The following is a 12,795-nucleotide window of genomic DNA, read 5'->3' as shown; positions in this document are numbered from 1 at the left end:
AAAAGAATTGAGCATCTAGTAAATAAGATCTGGTCTCTGAGTAGAAGTGACCACAGGGAGTTGGAATAGGCTGAGAATGTCCTAAGTGTTCCTGTATCATAGTACAAAGCACATAGTATTAGACATTTTATGGATTTAGTCATTTATAAAAAATTGTCTTATGTCTATGGTGCCCCTATCACTGTGTTGGAGTAGGAGCCCATTGAAAAAGCTTTGAAACAGTATATATACACAGTAAAAAATAAGTAAATATGCCTCCAACACAATACGACAGTGTGTAAATGGATTGTGCATAAAGAGAAATTAGCAAAGTTCCATTTAATCTTAGAATTATAATGAAAACCTCAGTGTATTGCTTCTTCAGTTTATGATTTAATTTGAATATCATATGGAAGAAGCTACTGAATACATTTGCTAGGTTGATTTCACTTGTCATCCTGGTAACTTTTAGACTGACGGATGTGTAGGATGTCTGGACAATCAGGAACAGGGGGAACTAGTAACAAAGCAGGTGTCAACTGCTCAGAATAAAATGAAAAAAGCCAAATTCTCTACTTTATAACTTGTTAATAGTGTTTGTGTTTTTTTTTTTTTTTAAACTGTAGCATTAACTCTTCATTCTATGGAGATAAAAGATTCTCACAGTGTCTGACTTAACAATTTGCAAGACTTTTTATTCTCGGACTTATTCATTAGCATATTGTGTGAAACAATTTGTGACAATTAACTTCTGTAATAAATGTCTCCAGTAGGAATAATCATTCCTTTCTTCCTACTCATTCACTAAATGGGTGACTGCTGTAGGTCAGAAAGAAACATTATCTCCTATTTTGTAAGAAATCTACAATTTCTTTCCCTTACGAGTCACTTACTGCTACTCTTATATTCTTACAAGGAATATTACAACTCTTGCTGGTTCTGCACTAAGACTGTTGCAGCTACTATTACTACTATTGTTGTTGTTACTTTATTTCCTGAGTGAAGAGATGGGATTGCTCAAACAGATGATTATTTGTTGTGCCTTTGGTTTTATTTATTTTATGTTTTTTAGAAATTGTATTTTCTGCCAACCTTACTTCTGTTTTGTTTGCCTTTGTGGAGGAGCAGGTTAAGACCACTCAGTGGTTGTCTCTCTCCATTCAGTGTCCTGAGCAGTGGGATCCGCAGGCCAGTCCTCAGGGGGCAGGCTGAGGGTCCCAGGCTTCTGGAGGGAACTGATGCATAGGCACAGAGTACACCTGCACACCTTCACACCAGTCTCTGATTTTAGGTTAAGTAGCAGTGAACTCAGGAGCTGGAGCAGTCCATTCAACCCTGAAATCCCTCTTTTTCAGCATCAGCCTGGTCTTCCTTTTCAAACGCTTCAAGATTTCTGTAGAAGTAGAAATCAGGCCTCACCTCCCATGGGTTCCCGGGAAATGTTGCCATGCATGTGCCAAACTTCCCGAGCCAGCATCCACTGCATCAGACCCATTGAGTAAGCTCTCTTGTTGTTGCAAGTGATGTCAGTGTCCACACGGTGCAGAAGAGTCTGTTACACAGAGTGACAGTAGGTAGGTTAACATAAGATGTCTCTATGAGATGCTGGTGGTCAGCCCTGGGATCAGTAACCACCAGAAGTCTGGGCTCCTGCCTGGATCTGGTTAGTGAAGGTTCCAAGAGTGAAGCCACCAGCAACATGAGTGGCTCCAGTGGCAATGGCAAACATTGGCATAGCTCAGTAGCCAGTGTTCCTGGATGATATGACACTGACATCCAGGTTTTCAGTGGCAAGAATAGCACAAGCTGCCAGCAGAAGCTTCTCCCAGGTTCTCTTCAGAAGGATATAGCTGCCATCACTTTTCCTTTTGTAGCTGTACTGTTTCCATTTGGAAGTCAAAGTTGGTGCCACCTAAGTAGGTTCCTGCTCCAAGGAATTTGAGGAGACTCCTCCTTCATTTGCAAGAGATTGAGGGCTCCAGACATTATGAGAGTTTACCTTTAAGTTACAGTGGGCACGTTACAGTGGGCATGTAGAACAACACGGTATGCAGAAAGGCTACTTTAGTTTGTTTTAAAAGCAACAATATAAATGTTTCTAGTAATGTGTACTGTCAAGTTCCTTCTTCTCTTTCAGACTCACCAATGGTCGGGACGCATGAACTATGAGACTTTGTTAGACTGCTTCAGAAAATAAGTCAGAAAAAGAAGGGTCTCAGGCTTCTTGTCAGAAACAAATCATTATAGAATATGGAGAGATGATTTGGTCTCTCAGGGATAACTATCAGAGAGGCATCACAGCTCTTCTAACGTACTTTCCTCCTTGCGAAACCTCCCACCATCTCCTTTCTCTGTGTGTGTGTGTGTGTGTGTGTGTGTGTGTGTGTTTCTACATACACATTATAAATAATATGGTATATATGTTTAAATTACATATATAATATTTGCAGAAACCAGTACACAATGTACGTAATCTCACTGAGTTTTACTTTGTAAACTGATTGACTAACACCTTGACATTCAAAAAGTATTTTTTTGTATTGGTTCAGAACTACATACGCTGGGGCCTAAATAGATAATTAGTACTTATCCCCTAGTATCAGCCTTAATATACTTAAAACACTTCCAATTTTGGGGTTTTTTGAAATATGTAAGGCACTAATATACTTACAAATCTTCTGTATTTTCCCTCATTTGTAATCTCTTTGTATATGTCACATCCTGTTACTTGGGCTTCCAACTAACATTTTTGTTTTCTTAGATCTAAGATAAGTTGTGAAAATCACAGAGTAGGTACCAAGGAATTGTAAATATAACAGGCTTTTTTAGACAAAGGAAATAAAATGGCTGACAAAGTTTAAAGCTGGGGGTAAGGCTCAGAGTCACTGATGGGGTAAAAGAGTCTGTGAGGTTAACTTGAGCTTATTCTGAAGGATGGATGACTGTGCATGCCCGGCTGTGAACTTTGAGTTTTAACCTGCAAAAATGAGCAGCCATACAATGATTTTAAGTTTCTGAGTAGGATGACTATGATATTTGAGTTATAGGAAGATAATTCTGAATGCCAAATAGACTACAGAAGTGTTGTCAAAATAACTTGAAAGAGAAAAATGGTGGCTTGAAATAAATGGTTTGATATGGATGTTAGACAAAGAACGATTAAAATTTTCATGTACTCATTGTCTTACTCTAGGTTCCACAGAACACAGAGTCTGAGGTAAAAGCTATGTGCTACTACTTTATGAGGTAGTACAATACTAGGGTGCTGGGTTGAGGGAAAAGGAGAACAAGGTAGGAAGGAAGAAGAGCCAGTAAGAGAGTAAAAGGTTGTATGATGGTGATGACAGAGAGACTAGGTGAAGGAAAGAGAAATTCATATGCAGATCAAGTATGGATTCCAGTGAGTATGCACTGCTGCCCCTTCTGGGGGGAGGGTGGGAAGGTGTTTGAAATAGGTGACATGACACTAAGTACATAACCAGTCCTTTTGAAGGATGATGATATTCTAAGATCTGTCACTGGTGTCGACTACTGGCAGGTTAATTGTATGGCAGTAGCAGTTACAGTTAGCTAGTTCAGTTAGCTAGTTAGCTTGCACCTACAAGTGCAAGTGCATTTATTATGGTACCCATGCACTGATTCCATTTTTCACATGATTGTGGTGTCCGTGGACCACTGCCCAAACTTGGGTGGGATAAGAAGGCTTATTGAAAGTCATGGTGTCAGTCACTTTTATATGCATGACATAAAAAATAAAGATCCACATGCCTTTGCTCACTGCCATGGGTCTATCCATATGTCTTTCCCCAGAACTCTGACTTTTTACCTTCTAAGTTTTTTTTCCCCCTTCCCAAATCAAGACCTTTACCTCTGTCCTGGGGGTCATGTATACTCATTCTTCTGGCCACTTCTCATCCCTAGAAAGTGATGACTAAGTGACCGCACAGTTTTTCTTACTGAAACGATGTCCTTTGTAAATGCACTTTAGTATTTCCCCTTTGTAGGGCTATAATGAGGCATCAGTTCCTTCTCACCTAACACAAACATATTGCAATAATCCATCTGTGAGTGGGTTGAAATTCATCCTACTTTATCAGTTATAGACAACATCCATGAATTCCTAAGTATAAGCTGAAAGTCATTTGTATAAAGAGATAAGTGACATAGGCATCAGAATTACATGTTCATGTAATTTAAATATGCACTTGGGGCGCCTGGGTGGCGCAGTCGGTTAAGCGTCCGACTTCAGCCAGGTCACGATCTCGCGGTCCGGGAGTTCGAGCCCCGCGTCAGGCTCTGGGCTGATGGCTCAGAGCCTGGAGCCTGTTTCTGATTCTGTGTCTCCCTCTCTCTCTGCCCCTCCCCCGTTCATGCTCTGTCTCTCTCTGTCCCAAAAATAAATAAACGTTGAAAAAAAAAAATTTAAATATGCACTTGATCTGCTTGGTACAAACCTTGACTGTGATGTTCCAATTTCACATGGATCCTTCCTATTCTGCTTGACAATATGCCAAGATGATATGGTAAAACATCCCTCAAAATGGACAGTTCCAATAATACAGCCACTTGGTGTTCCTAGCAAAGAACAGTTCTTACTAGGACCATAGCACCCCCTCAATTCATTCCTTAAGCGATTGATGAGGGTATTATCTATGCTATTCTGAAAATTATAGACTTGTAGTGGGTTCTTAGCTCATAAGTGTTAAATCTATTTTACCTTCCCATATTCTCAGAGTCTTCTGATTTCAGCCTCACCACTATGTAAAGGAAGTAACAACATTTATTCCTAATTTAAGATAATTGAGTGGAGGATTCAAACAGTCAATTTAATAGGTTATTAGGATATTTTAGGAGTCCTTATAATGGATATAAATTCCCCAAGGTAAGTAAATTGTCTCCTATTAAAACCTATTTCCCAACCCTTGGATGTCTCCTATTAAAATATAGTTCCTGGGGTGCCTGGGTGGTTCAGCTGGTTAAGTGTGGAACTTTTGATCTTGGCTCAGGTCGTGATCTCACAGTTCCTAGGTTCAAGCCTCATGTTAGGCTCCATGATGAGTGTGGAGCCTGCTTGGAATTCTCTTTCCCTCTCTCTCTGCCCCTCTCCTGCTCATGCTCTTTCTCTCTCTCTCTCAAAAATAAATATAAATAAACAAAAACAAAAACAAAAACAAAAGACCCACCATATTTCCCAACCCTCAAGATCTATGTTGACAGGTCATGGCCAGCAGACATTAGCTGGGTTCTATACTTCCTTTAATGTATAAGCTATTTCCTTTTAGAACAGAGATTTTACTTTCTTTTTGGTTTGTGCTTAATCCTGAACTTGTAATTGTCTTAGAAGCAATGAGGGAAGTAAGGAAGGTTCTTTTATGGAAACAAGCTCCATCTCTGTGTCTGATTCAAGTGGGTCATTTCAATTTCACCACTCAAGGAAGGGACTGCCTTTCTCTAACCAGGGGGAAGGAGGCAGGCAGCTTCTGCTGAAATAATGAATTCAGTGGAATTTAGGAATTCAAATTTAGCAGACTTGTCAATCCATATTCCCCATCACAGATTTCAGAGTTCTACTCTTGTTCTATGAGAGTCCTGACATTGACAAATGAGATTTGTTAATTATATCATATAATCTAACTCCCTTACAATTAGGTTCTACCTTGAGATTGCAGCTCCTGAAGAATTTTATAGAAGTTACTAATAGTATGCCATGAGATATCACTTGATGCCCAGGTATTAGAGGAATTAGCTGTTGAGCAAACTGTCATTGTCCCATACAGCCCTAAGATGACAAACACCACACATTAATGCCTTAGTTTCCACCTGTACCTCATCAAATCATCACTGTCTTGATTAGTAGCTCCTGGCTTCTGTTGAGATGGCCAATTAATACCCTTATCAAATTTGGCCACATCTTTCATATTCTCTCCTAAACAAGATTTTTTTACTCCTTTCAATATGGATAGGCTAAGAACTTCTGAAATTTTTAAGTTCTGCTTTTTTATTAAAAATTCCATCCTAAAATCATTTTTCTTGTCACATTCTACTATAAGCATTCAAGAGAAACCAGCTGCTCCTTCAACACTTTGCTTAGATATTGCCTTCACCAAATATCTAATTTCATCACTCTCAAGGTCAACCTTCCACAAGACACTAAGACAGGAACACAATTCAGCGAAACTCTGCCATTTTATAACAAAGAATCACCTTCTCTCCAATTTCCAATAACATGTTACTCATTTCTGTCTGTAACCTCATCAGAATGGCCTATACCATCCATATTTCTACCAACATTCTGTTCACAACCACTTAGGTATATACTCTAAGATGATTGACGATTTCTCCATAGCTCTCCTTTTTTCCTTTGCATTCTCACCAGAATTGCTTTTAATGGTCCTTTCACAGAAATATTGTCTTACTCTAGCATGTAACTCCAAAGTCTTCTAGCCTTTACCTGTTTACTAAGTTCTAAAACCACTTGCACTTTTTTAGCTATATGTTGCAGCAGCACTCTGCTTCTCAAGACTAATGTATATACTTGTTAGGGTTTTCCAGAGAAACAGAATCATTAGGATATATAAAGAGATAGAAGAGAAAATGTATTACAGGAATTGACACATGAAATTATGGAGGCCTAGATATGCCACAACATGTCATCTATGAGCTAGAGAACAAGAAAAACCTTTGGTATAATTCAGTTCAAGCCTGAAGGTATAAGAACCAGAAACTCCAATGTCTAAGGGTAGGAGAAGGATGATGTCCCAGCACAAGGCAAGAAAAAGAGAATTTGCGCTTCCTTCACATTTTTATTCAATTCAGGCACTCGGCAGATTGGATGATGCCTACTACACTGGTGGAGTGATTTTCATTACTCAGTCTACTGATTCAAATGCTAATCTCTTTCAGAAACACCCTCACAAACACATCCAGATAATGTTTTACCAGCTATCTCGGCATCCTTTGGCTGAGTCACATAGAATTAAAGAACAGAACTGAATGCCTTCTACTACCATCAGTTTACTTTGCTTTGTTCACAACTATTTTCAACATTATCAGGTGCAAGCATAGGCACTGTTTCCCCTTTCCTCATTCAATTCCTACCATTGGTTTTGGCTTCAGCTCTTTTTTTCCATCGCTCTTCTTTTCTTCACGCTTGGCCTGATAATGAGAATTAAACTGGAGAGTAAGTGATTTGTCTATTCCTGTATAGAAAATGTCTGAACTAGGAGTAGATCTCAAGCCACCTGAGTCTCTCCCCACTCACAGTGTGGTAATATTACCAAGATTATTGGAAAGGTCATATTATTGCATAGGTCATGCTGACAAGTACGAATATCTGTTTCAACACAGATACAATGGCTATAGCATTACTAATTTAAGTAAAAATGGGCTTTTACCCCTTCATTATCTATAATCTAGATATAATATGCATAGAGTATACACATACATTTAAATTATATTATTATTATTATTATTATTATTATTATAAAGAATCAGGAAAAATACCTATTTTTCTGATTTTCCTTCTTCTAACATAATAGAATACACATGTGCACAGTAGGCAACCAGATGTTCCAAATAAATTTTGCCTTATTTTTGATTATATAGACATACATATGCCTGTGTGTGTTTATTATAAATACATTACTTGTTACTGAATTATTTAGTATCTGTGTACTGCTATTGTCAAGTCTTTAAATAATCCTCATTTTCCCTTTTTTTCTTTGACTCATGGCTAAATTTAGAACCATAGCATTTGCTTATTGTTGAAGTACTGATTGAAACAGAAGGTAACTGTATTCCCAAATATGTATGTATGTATGCATACATACATATATATATGAGAAAGGCTGAAATAGCACTGAGGAAAAATTATGGCAGTATAGATTGTGTAGTGAGATCATCAGAAATCTTTACATGTTTCACAAGGACTGTATTCTTTGGTATCATGATTTAAAGTATACACAGAAAATAAGAGAAATTGAAATTCGTCCTGAGTAAAGGACCATCTTAGCTCCTTGATCCATATAAGTTTGATGAACTCTGCATTCCTAGGGAAGAGCAACAGTCATGCTGAGGGCAGAGAGATGTCTATAAATGAGACCCTGATATGCCTTACGTGATTCTAATACACTCATCTCCTTCAGTGCTTTTACACATATCCATCCAGAGGAATTAAGCAAGAAATATTTCTCTGGAAATTTGTTTTAAATCATTTTCCAAAATAAAAATAATTTAAAATTTCAGGTATTTAAAAATTTAAGTAGAATTTGTGCAGAAATCTACATTTTTGTCTACAGTATTTGATTAGAATACAAACTAAATAAAAATGTTTACAGTTGTTTTACTAACTGTATCAAATACTAAAGCCTATACTGCACATGTATATCTATGCATTCTTCCATCTGTGCTCCCAGGTACTTCATTTCATAAATCAACCTTCCTTACCTTTTCTAACAGTCTGAAACTGTTATGTAGAATGGAATGAGTTATAATATCATACTTTCTAGTATTCATAACTTAATTTTAAAAAGTCATTTAGCAGAAAAAATATGAATTAAATATTTCTAATATTAAAGATAATGCTAAATTTATCATGAATTATGTCTAAAAAAATGTTATATTTAAAGAAAGAATATGATTTCTTTTAAAAAAAATGTTTAGGTTTATTTATTTGGAGACAGAGAGTGTGCACAAGTGGGGTATGGACAGAGAGAGAGGAGAGAGAAAATCCCAAGCAGGTTCCATCCACACTGTCAGTGCAGAGCCCAATGTGGGGGCTCAAACTCATGAATCGTGAGGTTGTGATCTGAGCCAAAACAGAGTAGGACGCTTAACTGACTGAGCCACTCAGACACCCTGTAAAGACAGAAGATGGTTTCTGAACATCCTATATGGTTGTTCTTAAATCTTAAACATCCCATAACTTAACTCTTGGCCTTTCAAAAGACCCAGGTAATCTTCCTTACCTTAGTATTTTTGCTTGTACATTTATTTTTGGTGCTCATTTGAACTCCTTCATACCTGTAATTGATTCTGGAGGGCTTGGGGGAGAATTACACTTAAAATAATATTGCTTAGGGAAAAATTACAACTTTATAAAACTGATTCCAATAATTTCCTTCTCTTTCTTTTATGGAGAAATCCAGAAAGAAGTTCCCACAAAGCTGCAAATTTGATGAGTTGTGAAACTGATGACTCATCAAATTAATAAAGTCAGAAAACTTCTGGGTGATAATCGAAGTACAGAGAACAAAAACTCTATATGCAACATCCCTATAGCTGTATCTGATTTTTTGCTCTGGATCCAATCAGGAAAATATGGTACTCTTGGGAAATCTACTTCATCTACAGACTTGTAAAATTCCATTGGGTAAATTTTTATTCCAAAGAAACTAAGACAGTGTATACATTGGCTAAGCCAAGAGCACTGCTTGGGGAATTTAACTATTTTGCTCAGACTATCACTGGCCATCTGTTATTGAAGAGAGGTCTTTAGAACTTGAATTATCTAGGCAGGCTAACACTGTTGATAGAATAACTTGGCTAAATACTATGTTTTCCATGTCAATTGTCAATTTGTTAGACATACTGTATCAGGAATGAAAAACAGGTTTTTTTTTTTTTTTAATTTCTTGGTATTGATACTGCATGTTTGTAAACTTATTCAGTCACAGCAGAAAATCCTTGTTTCAAATGTGTGTGTGTGAGGATCTTGCTGTGATGGCTGAAGTTCATTTTTTTTTTAATAAAGCATGATTTATTTGTTCAAAAAAATTTTTTAATCACTCAGAGTTTATGGCTTCATTTGGCCCAATAATACACTTCTGAGGACCCCACATGGATCTTTCCAAAAATTACCAGACATGTAAATTTGAAGTGTTACAGGCCCTTCCATGACCCCCTAGGTCCTGCCAGTGGGTCTAAAGAGAAAAATGAGAGCGTTTCTATGTGGATCTTCCCACAGTGGCTCTGTTTCTCTGGGCTGCAGTGCTGATGCAAATGACTGGGGCATTTCGGCACAGGAGCCTCTGCACAATGCCATCACATGATTGCACAGCACGAGTTCTCTTTCTGGGCCATTTTATAGAAGGCTTTAGGCTGTTCCCAGCACTTGGGATTTGGACACCAGGTCAGCTCCATCCTGTACCTTAGTCATGGGGTTAGTTTCTCAGCAGTTCTTGTGTCTACTGGGGCTGCCATCTGAGGGCTGCTTAGTGGATGGTAGCAAGAGATCCGACTGGCCACTCTAGACTGTCCACCTGCTTGGAGAATTCTTCTAGTACCTTCTCTAGAAAGGTAAGAGCCATGCAGGGCGGCAATTCACTATCTGCAATGACCACTCCTGCAAGACTGTGGTTTCACACGTAGACGTGGCACAGATATTCTTGTTCTTGGACAGAAGCTCTGCTGCCTTATGCTGAGTGCTCCACAGCCCGTTGATCTGTGAGGGTCATGACTTTCTGATCACTGGACCTCTGGAAGAAGCTGAAGGAGCACATGTCATATGTGGCTTTGAGCAGCACCACCTTGGGCTTGCCTTTGTATAGGACACTAAGGCTGTACAGCTTCATGGTGCAGTGTCCCCCAACCCTGCCCCAGAGCCATGGGACCAGCGCCCCGGGGGACTGCCTCAGGCTGCTGATGGGTCTGACCTATTGAAAACACCACCTGAAAAATGATTTATCAAGTAATTTAAGAAAATAAACATTTGGCACAGTTTGCTCTGAACTTTAAAATGCCTCAATATTAAGCATTTTGGAGTAGATATACTTTTTTATTGTCTAATTTGCTCCGTGAAGATCTGAAACTTCTAGCTCTTTTCCGTGTGATGAAAAGCATTTAAAAAAATTTCCCACAATAAAGTAATGTTAATGGTGAATGTTAGATTAGGTTAGGTAAACAACTTTTCTTTGTGAAAATCAAAAGAAGAAGTAACAGGTTATCAAAGATAAAATTTAAAATTATTGTATTATCTTCATCAACAAATCCTTGATAAAGAGTTAATTATAATGATATAAAACACTTGTTTTTAACACTTAACATGGACCAAGAAAGGAATTTAAATGTCTCATCTACATAAAGTCATTTTATCCTTGTAAAAACTATATTATTATAAATAAGTCAGGAAAAAAATTATTTTAATGATTTTCCTACTTCTAATAGGACAGAGTGAGCATACATGGGGACAGCAGGCAACCAGATGCTCCATAGAAATGGGTATTTTGCCTCATTTTTCTGATTATATGCCAACATCTATCACAGTGCTCAGGATAATAGTATTTGTGAGAAAATTAATCTGAATAAATGAATGAAAAGAACAAAAATAGAAGCATTTTAAATATTACATTGTGACCATGCTTGAAAATACTGTTCATGCCATTTTATTTGCTGAAATGATTCTGTATAACTGCAAAGCCGCCATTGCCCACATACCTCAGGATTTTCCATATGCAGGGGCTGTCCTCCCACAGTTAGCAAGAGGCAGCAGTAAGGGGAATAAATAGGAGTATGAGGGTGGATGATGACATTCCATGACAAATGAGTCTGATGGTCTCATTTGTTATCATATCCAGTCATTGAAAATGTGCCAATTCTTGCTCCTCAATGAAATTTTCTTTTCTTCCTAAATTCTGATAATGGGTTTTATGCAGAATTCTATAAAATGATTCACCTAAATAGGAAAGTTTACAGCAATTTGAGTCAACATGCCAATGGAAGAAACAACACAGGTGCTTTGATCTTTTTCTGCCTTAAAAAATATCTAAAGATTTTAATGTCATTTAAAAAGTTTTAAAGGGCATTTTTAATGTGAAAATGCACTTTCAGTATTAAGACTTCATATTTGTATGTAAATTTAAGCTCAGAGATAAATTTACAAAACTTGAATTGTTATTTGATCAAAAGGGTTTTGAAAATTAAGCTGATATAGTTCCAATATCCCTCTTCCTTTTTTTTTTTTTTTAAATACGGAATGCTTCACAAATTTGGTGTCATCCTTGCACAGAACTCATGCTAATCTTCTCTGCATTTCAATTTTAGTATATGTGCTGCCAAAGCATGCACTCTATCTTCCTTTTGTGACAATACGTTATTTTGTTTCTTTGAGATTTAATCTCATGGTGCCTGTTTGGAAACATAATATGGAAAGAAGTCTAATGAACTTATGGAACATGTTGGTTTTGGACAGGTAAAAGAATGAAATAGTCTGAAGGGCTTGTTATAAATGCATATGATAAATTAGTCTGCCAGATTTAATAACATGCTTTATCCCTTTCAATTAAAGCTACTATGTGCAGATTCAAGTACCTTTAACGTTTATTTATTTTTGAGACAGAGAGAGACAGAGCATGAATAGGGGATGGTCAGAGAGAGGGAGACACAGAATCCGAAACAGGCTCTAGGCTCTGAGCTGTCAGCACAGAGCCCGACGTGGGGCTCGAACTCACGGACCACGAGATCATGACCTGAGCCGAAGTCGGCCGCTTAACTGATTGAGCCACCCAGGCGCCCCTCAAGTACCTTTAAAGACTGAATGTTATGTGGATAGATGGAAAAATGATACTGTCATTGGATTCCATTCTCAGTAGTATTTTGTATTTTTTCAAAAGCTAAAGCTTAACTATATTTTTACTTACAAGTTATTTTTAAGGTTTAAAACAATGAATTTGTGGTAAAACATGTCAAATTAACCTTTAAAAAATGGAAAATATTTTATATATAAGGATACCATTTCTTCTTCCCAATTTTATTAATTAAAAAAAAAACTTAAATTGTTGTTCTAAAACACCAATGAGCTATTTGATTTTTATCTTGGAA

The 12,795-nt window shown here is 37.4% G+C and overlaps 2 pseudogenes; both read right to left on the bottom strand.

The window, feature by feature from the left end:
- Positions 1-10,020: 10,020 nt before the first annotated feature.
- Positions 10,021-10,550, bottom strand: LOC115524115 (annotated as a pseudogene).
- A 1,389-nt stretch (positions 10,551-11,939) lies between these two features.
- LOC115524321 lies at positions 11,940-12,038 on the bottom strand (annotated as a pseudogene).
- Positions 12,039-12,795: the final 757 nt, after the last annotated feature.

Source organism: Lynx canadensis, chromosome C2 (genome assembly GCF_007474595.2).
Source record: "Lynx canadensis isolate LIC74 chromosome C2, mLynCan4.pri.v2, whole genome shotgun sequence".
Taxonomy (NCBI): Eukaryota; Metazoa; Chordata; class Mammalia; order Carnivora; family Felidae; genus Lynx; species Lynx canadensis.
The sequence above is the reverse complement of the archived record's forward strand: the minus strand, read 5'-3'. Positions and strand labels throughout refer to the sequence as shown.